At 43.7% G+C, this 8,609-nt stretch overlaps 1 protein-coding gene across 4 annotated transcripts in view; it reads right to left on the bottom strand.

The window, feature by feature from the left end:
• The window catches only part of LOC141579894 (tripartite motif-containing protein 64-like), a 56,580-nt gene that overhangs the window by 45,041 nt on the left and 2,930 nt on the right, over positions 1-8,609 (bottom strand). For 3 of the 4 annotated variants that reach the window (XR_012512492.1, XM_074381165.1, XM_074381163.1), the window contains exons 2-3: positions 6,851-7,121; positions 3,663-3,776 (exon numbers count right to left, since the gene is read on the bottom strand). The gene's annotated coding sequence lies outside the window, so the exon portion shown is untranslated. Of the gene's footprint in view, positions 1-3,662; positions 3,777-4,187; positions 4,396-6,850; positions 7,122-8,609 lie in introns of all 4 variants that reach the window. The other variant, XM_074381164.1, reaches the window with a different exon arrangement.

Here is an 8,609-nt window from a genome sequence, read left to right as displayed (position 1 = left end):
TTCATTACAAGTAACTTGTTCAGTAAAATTTCTGGTTTCTACTCCAACCTGCAAGGAGCCAGGACGTCACCACTTGTCCTCACAACAAGAAAAAAGCTGAACAAACTGAAAATTATCAAATCTTATTAGAGGGCCTAGAAGAGAGGTCACAGGGCAAATTGCCATGCTGAAAACAAGACAGATAGGCAAATACAAGGAACAGAAGCTGCTGAAGCCAGCACTTAAATGGTACTGACAGATTACTAGAAGCTGAGGGTGGCCTGCCTTGAGCATTCAAAACTCCTTGGGGCCCAGATTTAGTGGGGATCTCACATTTTTCTAAGTTTTACCACCTGGAGCCCAACCAGGTTCTCATAGTGAAGATCAGAAGAAAAATGCCCACAGAACTGACACTGCTGACTTCAGCACTAATTATAAAGCTACAGTAACCAAACAACGTGGAAATTGGTGAAGAAAGAAAAAAAGCAGACAAATAGGTCACTAGAAAAGAATACAGAGCTCGGAAATAGACTAACCTTTGAGAAAGGCACAAAGGCAATTTAACAGGCAAAGGATAGTCTTTTCAACAAATGGTGCTAGGATGACTAGATATCCACATGTAAAAAATATATAAATCTAGACACAGATTTTACACCTTTCACAAAATGGATCTTACACTTCAATGCAAGGTACAAAACTGTAAGGCTCCTAGAGGATAACATAGGGGAACATCTAGGTGACCTTGGGTATAGCGATGACTTCTCAGATACAATGTCAAAAGCACAACCCAGGAAAGAAAAAATTGATCAGTTGGACTTCATTAAAATTAAAAACTTCTGCTCTGGGAAAGACACTGTTAAGAAAATGAATAAACAAGTGATAAACTGGGAAAAAATATTGGCAAAATATAGCTCTGATGAAAGACTGGTGTCCAAAATACATAAAGGACTCTTAAAACTCAATAATAATAAAGCAAACAACCCAATTTAAAAATGGGCAGAAGATCTGGATACTTCACCAGAAAAGACATATGGATGGCAAATAAGCATATGAAAAAGATGCTCAAAATCATGTGTCACTAGGAAATTGCATATTAAACCAAAGAGATGCCACTACACTATAATATATACCTAATAGAATGGCTCAAATCCAAACAAGTGACAATACCAAAGGCTGCCAAAGTTGCAGAGCAGCGGGAACTCTCATTCACTGCTAGTGGAAATGCAAAATGCTAGTCACTTTGGAAAACAGTTTGGCAGGTGTTTTTGTTTTGTTTTGTTTTGTTTTTGTTTTTGTTTTTTGCAAAGCTAAAAATAGCCTTGCCACATAATCCTGCAAATAGCAGTTTTAGGTATTTACCACGGTAATGTGAAAACATGTTCACTCAAAAACTTGCATCCAGGTATTTACAACAGTTTTGCTCATACTTGTCAAAAACTGGAAATAACCAAAATGTCCTTTACTAAGTTAATGGCTAAACAAACTGTGGTATATCTGTGCAACAGAATATGATTCCGTTATAAAAAGAAATGAGCTATCAGGCCATGAAAAGACATGGAGGAACTTTAAATACATAATGCTAGGAAGAAACTAGTCTAAAGACTCTACACACTTATGATTCCAACACTAGGACATTCCAGGAGAGTCAAAATGGTAGAGATAGTGAAATGATCAGTGATTGCCAAGCGTGGAGGAGGGATGAATTGGTTGAACACAAGGAGGTTTTCAGTAGTGAAACTCTTCTGTGTGATACTGTACTGAGGATTCATGACACTAGGTAATTGTGAAAACCCACAGAACTATAAAACTCAAAGAATGAACCCTAACGTAAACTATGGAGTTTAGTTAATAATAACATATCAATATTGATTGATCAATTGTAAACATCTATCACACTAATGCAAGATACTAATGATAGAGGAAATTGTGTTCCAGAGGACAAGAGAGAATAGGGGAATTCCCTGTGCTTTCAGCTCAATTTATCTGTAAACCTAAAAGTACTCTAAAAAATAATATCTATTAAATTTTATTAAAATTCTGACATGACAGCCTCAAATCAAAATGTTGGTGGTATCCTGTTACTGTGTGGTTAATAATGGGCATTGGGGTGGATCAACCTGGAGTCAGAACGGTCGGAGATAGCAATGCCTGTGCCTTCAACCTCTGGCTCTGCGGGTGTCCCTGGAATCCAGAGAGCAGATCAGTTGGCTTGAGACAGCCTCAGTGCTCCAGATAGTGCAGGCTTCTGGTAAGGACAGGGAGAAATCATCTCAGGGCAGTAATATGGCTGATATAGATTTTATTTTGGACGTGGGTGAATCTTGAAGTCTAAAAAGTATATAACTTAGAAGACAGATACTCTCTGCTCATGACGTTAAGAACAAATTTAGAATTGTTGTTAACCTTACATCTTTATTTCCCTAGCTGGCCAGGACCTCATCAGTAGCTACTGATGTCTCTAGTGTCCTCTGATCACCTTGGCAGTGATAACTGTTTTGACCTAACAGAAAACTGAGGTGTTGCTTGTACCTAAGATGCTGACAGCTGGCAGAAATCCAGGGTCACTGTCCCAGAGCAAGTCAGCCAGCTGTTGATAACAACCAGAAGGGGGACCTGGTCATCCACTGAGGTCATCTCCATGCAGCATGAGCCACTTGCTCTAATGAAGCCACCATCACTACATTTCTCATAACTCGCTATTCACTAGACTGAGAGTTCTGTGAAAGCTGAGATCATATCTATTCATCTCTGTGTTCATGATTCCCAGCTTAGGGTCTGGCACTAAGGAAGGTCTCAGCAGTGTTCACTGAAGATAGGATAAAACTGACTATAGATATCCAATCCAATCACCAACATTCCTCTCCAAAATGTCCTACCAGGGATGCTATAATTTCTCCCAAGATGCAGCAAGCCCCCTTCCTACACCTGTAGACCCCTGCTCTACACCAGTCACATCCCAGGATCTTCTGTGGGACACTGGAGGAAAAACGGGACTACTCTGAAGAATTCCTCTTATGGTTCCCCTTGTCATTAGGAGCAATGTCTTCACCTACACTCCCATCCTCTGGGCTGCCATGACACCCCACTTTCAGAGAACTACTATATTTTCTTGAAATCATGTCATTGTGTTCTTTCTCTCAGGAGCTTGAGTTGCTTGGGGAAACACTACTATTTGAACCCCAAGTACACCCAGTAAATACTCATATCATATAGAGACCTTCCTCAACTGAAAGTGCAGAGGAATAGTGTAAGTATCACTGCTTCATATACTGGCAAGAAACACTTACTCTGGCACCTGACCTAGGGCAGAGCTGCTTAATGTAAGAATAGACATCTCCAACCCTTCTCCAAGCATGGTTCTTCTCTCTAACCCACACTGACCTGAACAGCATCCACTGCTATGGCAGCCCCGAGGTCGAGGCTCCTAGGTCTGGGGTGGCGCTCAGGGTCAAATCCTCTCCCTCTTGGAGTTGGTGCTGCCTCTCACTATAAACCAGCTCTGATCCCCCCTTTGGCTCTTCCTCACCAGGGTCAGGAGACTCCTGTGGATTAAGTGTCTTGCCCAGTCCCCGCTGCTCAGCTTGCGCTGCTCCTCGAGTGGTCGAATGATCACAGGCCCATTGCCCATTTTCCCTGAGGCTCTGGCCCAGTTTGTCCTTATTCTCCCCTTCTTTGTTTCTCACCTGTTCTAGCATTGACTTGTCCTTTACAGGTTCTTCTCTTTTTCAAAACCTGCTGACTTTCTTCCATCTGTTCCCTCAGTTCTCAGCTTCCCAGGTGTGAACTCAGCTCAGGCTCTGAAGGAGAAACACAGGGGTCAGAGTCAGGAGTCAGACCCAGAGAGGTCAGAGGCAGGTTACAGGTCCAGGCACTGTTAAAGACCATCTCAGTCCCTCAAGGACTCAGAGAAAACTGAGCAGGAAGGGACCTCAGAGAGGTACAATTAGCACCTACTTTACTGATGAGAAAACTCAAGTCCAGAAAGACTAAGACTCTCCCAGGCTCCCTCATCACCCAGTGGCAGCAGATATACCATGAAAGGCTTGGCCTCACCCTCCCTGTGCAAAGCAGGTAACTAATCCTCCAGAAACTCGCTGCTGCCTTTCAGAAAACTTTAGATCAAATACAGCAATTTCACCTTGCAAACAGAGTAAAAGGGTCTTTCCTTGGACAATTCTTTATTATGGTTCTATAGGCCTATTACTTACTCCCAGTCCGTTGTCATTCACTGGCTAGTAGTTTGGGGCAGGGAGCATGTGAGGATTAAACAGTGGTTAACACAACCCTGCTTTCCCAGTCTGGGCGTTCAGCTACTCCATGCTTCCTCAGGGAGTTTCCTCTGCTGTAACTGCTGGAGAGTCCAGGCCCTCACGTGGGTCATTTCTCCATGAAGATCCCTGTTATAGTCTTCCTCTCCTGGAGATAGAGAGGGCAGAGAATGGCTCTAGGACTCCATAGTCTTAGGTTTTCTCCTAAGCTAGCCAGATCAGCTGAAAGCAATCATGACTGAGAGAGGTTAGGACAGTGAAGACGATCTCAGAGGAGCATGGGCTCACAAGGACAGCCCCTTGTGGACACAGTCAGGACTGTGACACGGGCACTATCTGACCAATCCTGCTGGGGGTGATGGACCAAGGATTAAGCAGAGGATGCTGCCATGAGGAGAAAGGGGAAGAACCAAAGGAGTAGGGGAAAATAAGATAGACAATAATGGTTTCAAGAAATGCAGAGCAAAGATCCCAGAAGCAAAGTCCCACAGGATGGAGGGTCAGTCCCAGGCTGTGGATCCTACTTAAGTACCTCCTGCTGGATTTTGCCCAGCTCCATTTCCAAACTATTTTGGATCAGTGACTTTTTTCTCCCTTCCATGTTCCTTCTTTTTGAACTAGAATCACTGTAATTGTTATTCTGTGCCTGTCCCGCCATTCCACATTAGGAGCAGATAAGCAGTTTGTTCAGTTTCACAGGTCGACAGAAGTAAGGCAATTATGTCAATAATCTGTACTTAATGGACACCCTCAGAAGCCTCATTGACACCTGGTTTTAGATAAGATTTTAAACTTTGGATCTGATGTGGCCTATGTGACATTTTTCATGTTGAACTAATGCTTTAATGACATGAAATTTGGAAACTTTAGAGGAGAGGATGAATGTATTTTGCAGATGGGGGAATGTGAGTGTCCAACTGTGGTAGATGGAATTTCTGAAATGGTCCCCAAACATGCCATACCCTTGTCTCTGAAGCCTGTTAAGGTGATGAGACACCACTCCTGTGATTATGTTGTTATGTAACAGTTATATGACCTGAAGATGATGAGGTTACCTGCATGAAGTGGACTGAATCACATCACTCCATACATGACAGAGCTTTCTGTGGCTGGTTGGAGAAGATGAAGTCAGAGAAGGAAGGAGCTTGAGAAGGACTCCATGAGTTGTGATTGGTTGAAAGATAGAAAAGACACGTAAAGAGGAAAGCAGGTGGCATCTGAAGTCAGAGTATATCCTGGCTGACAGCCAGCACAGAAAAAGGGCCCTCAGTCCCCCACAAACAAGAATAGAAACATTTTCCAATATCTGCAGTGAACTTGGAATAAAAGCTTGAGCTCTAGAGAAAAAGCATAGCTAGCCCATTTCTGGATTTTAGCCTCACATGACCCTGATCAGAAAACCCAGGAAGGAAGGAAAAGAAGGAAAGAAGGGAGGGATAGGGGAACAGACAAACTTACATGAAGATGAGGAGATCCAAGGAAACTTACACCACCGATATTTTCAATTAACAGGAACACGCTAACTAGTTATTAGAGAGACACACTACTATAAATCCATATACTGTTTCCATGGCAGACAATCCTTCCTGCTTCTCTGAAACACTTTCTGTCTCTGCCTTGCTGTTGTTAGAGACACTGAGTCTTCCCTTTGGACAAGTTCTGGCACCCACAGAAATGAGATGAGACAGTGAACCCCAGAACACCAAGCCACAATGTTCCCTTGTCCACTCCAGAAGCTGCCCAGCTGCAGGGGAATGTGAGCCTCAGCTCCTGGGTCTGACATCATCCCTTTGCCTTTCTCACTGGGCTTCTCTCCTTGCACTGGCTCCCACTCCCCCAGGACCTGGCAGGTGACCACGTGAAAAGAACACAAACAGGCCACGCCCCTTTCTTTCTCCTCTCAATGCGTGCAGTGGTGGGTTCCATGGGGTAGTGATATGACATTTACTCATTATGGTGCCCCTAGCCCAGAGCAGGGCCTGGCACCTAATAGCCACCATGTGAATGCTCAGTGAAAGAAGGTGACCACCACAAGGTCATGAGGAACCAAGAATTCTACTGTGGCCCATCAATTTTAAGTCCTACAGAATTCTAGAATGGGAAATGTGAAAGGCCTTCAAAAGTGGCCACTCTCTGAAACCATTATACTGGCAGCTGAGCCATGTTTCCCTATCCTGGACACATCTAGAGGGCACCACCTAAATCCAGACACATCTCCCCACACAGGACAGCTCAGGGGCCTTAGCCTGGGAAATGTGGGTGGACAGGGAGTGGGGAATCATGAAAGTTGAAGAGGTGAAAGCGGGTGAAAGGGAACAGCAAGGTGGAAACAGAGAGAGAGATGGGGATGGAGACTGGGGGATGAGAGGGGAAGAGAGAGGAGAGGGACGCAGATCCAGCCACTGAGGAAAAGGACTGAAGAGAACACTGTCCTCTCCTGAAGTCAAATAAATTCCACCTGACCATGCACTGCAGCTCGTGGGTGGCACATGCGGGTCATGCTGCAATGTTTAGGGCCTATGGAATCTTCCCTTCTCATCTGAATCGTAATGGAGAGAGGACTCTCTGACCCCATCCAGCTGGCAGTGCCTCGTGATTTTTACCTGTTAGATCTGGCAGCTCTTCATGTCAGCCCACACCGCATGAGGCTGCTCTTGGTGAACCGAATGGGGAAGATTCTACATCAGTGCCTCGGAGAGTCCACTGGAAGCCCTGGACAGCAGGAGTCAGTGGTGCCCCAGCATGGAGGCCAAGAGCACACAGCACTGAAGCTCCAGACACCCTCAGGAGGACAGTAAAGGACGATGTGCTGGTGAGAGCCCGGGTCAGCAGGAACCTCCGCCTGGGTCTGAACATGATTGGCCTTCATACGAGCTATGACGTAAAAGAGAGAAATCAAGGTTAACATTAAGATTTGGGGCTTGGGGAACTTGAAGGATGGAACTGCCATTTGTTGAGACTGGGAAGACTGAGAAGGGAGCAGATTGAAAGGCGGTGAGGAACTAGAATTGGCTGGGTTTCTGTCATATGCAATCAACAGTCCTGACCAGCCTGGGCAACATAGTAAGACCCTGTCTCTGAAAATAAAAAGTTAGCCAAGCATGGTGGTGCACACGTGCAATCTCAGCTACTCGGGAGGCTGAAGCAGGGAGATTCCTGAGTAGCCAGAGAAGTTTTCACAAAATAAGTAATATTTGGGGCAGATCTTAGTGAACAGGAATTCCATTCTTTCTGTTAGGAAATTAAGAGAGTGTGCGTGTGGTTAGTTAATGATGATTGAACTATCTTTGGAATCTCATCCACTGGTCTATCTGGTCTATTTATATATGTATATTCTATCTGCAGTCTCACTGAGCTTTGCTAGTTTATGTTGCAGTAACAAAAGCCCCAAAATCTTAGCAGCTACACATACAAAGGTCTATTTTCCTTGACATTTCCTTTTATGGCAGGTTAACTGTGACTCTATTCTATACAAGCTATTTTATTTGTTAGACAGTGAAAGCTGTGATACTTAGAGAATTGTTGAATGTGGTTCATTCATTCATTTAACAATTATTTATTGAATATCTGTTTCATACCAGGCAAGGTCAGGCACTGAGAATACAGTAGTAAGTAAGAGACAAGATCTCTAATTTCCACAAGCTTATTTTGAAAATGAGATTAAACACTTACAAAATAATCATAACAATATTACATTCATAAATAATAAATATTTTAAATTAGAAAAATATAAAGTTATTAAAACTAAAATGGCCAGGAGTGATGGCTCACACCTGTAATACCAACATTTTGGGATGCCAAGGTGGGAGGATCATTTGAGCCCAGGAGTTTGAAAACAGTCTGGGCACCATAGGAAGACCCTGGATACAAAAAATAAAAACTGAGCCTGGCATGGTGGTGCATGCCTGCAGGTACTAAGAAGGCTGAGGTAGGAGGACTGCTAGAGCCTGAGAGGTCAAAACGGCAATGAGCCATGATCATACCACTGCACCACTGCACTCCAGCATGGGCGACAGAGCGAAACCTTGTCTCAAGAAAACAAAAAGAAGAAGATGTGTTCAAACTATATGCAGGAGTAAAAAGAAGAAGGAAGAAAGAAGAAAAGAGGAAGAAGGAGGAGGAGGAGGAGGGGGGAGGGGGAGGGGGAGGAGGAGGAGGAAGAGGAGGGGGGAAGAAGAAGAAAGAAGAAAGAAGAAAGAAGAAAGAAGAAAGAAGAAGAAGAAGAAGAAGAAGAAGAAGAAGAAGAAGAAGAAGAAGAAGAAGAAGAAAGAAACAATTTCATTGATGCAGTCCTGAAACTATTATGTAGAATACTATTGTCTACATTACATCACGTCAGTCCTTTAATGGCTTAACAATTAG

This window comes from Saimiri boliviensis, chromosome 11 (assembly GCF_048565385.1).
Source record: "Saimiri boliviensis isolate mSaiBol1 chromosome 11, mSaiBol1.pri, whole genome shotgun sequence".
NCBI lineage: Eukaryota > Metazoa > Chordata > Mammalia > Primates > Cebidae > Saimiri > Saimiri boliviensis.
The sequence above is the reverse complement of the archived record's forward strand: the minus strand, read 5'-3'. Positions and strand labels throughout refer to the sequence as shown.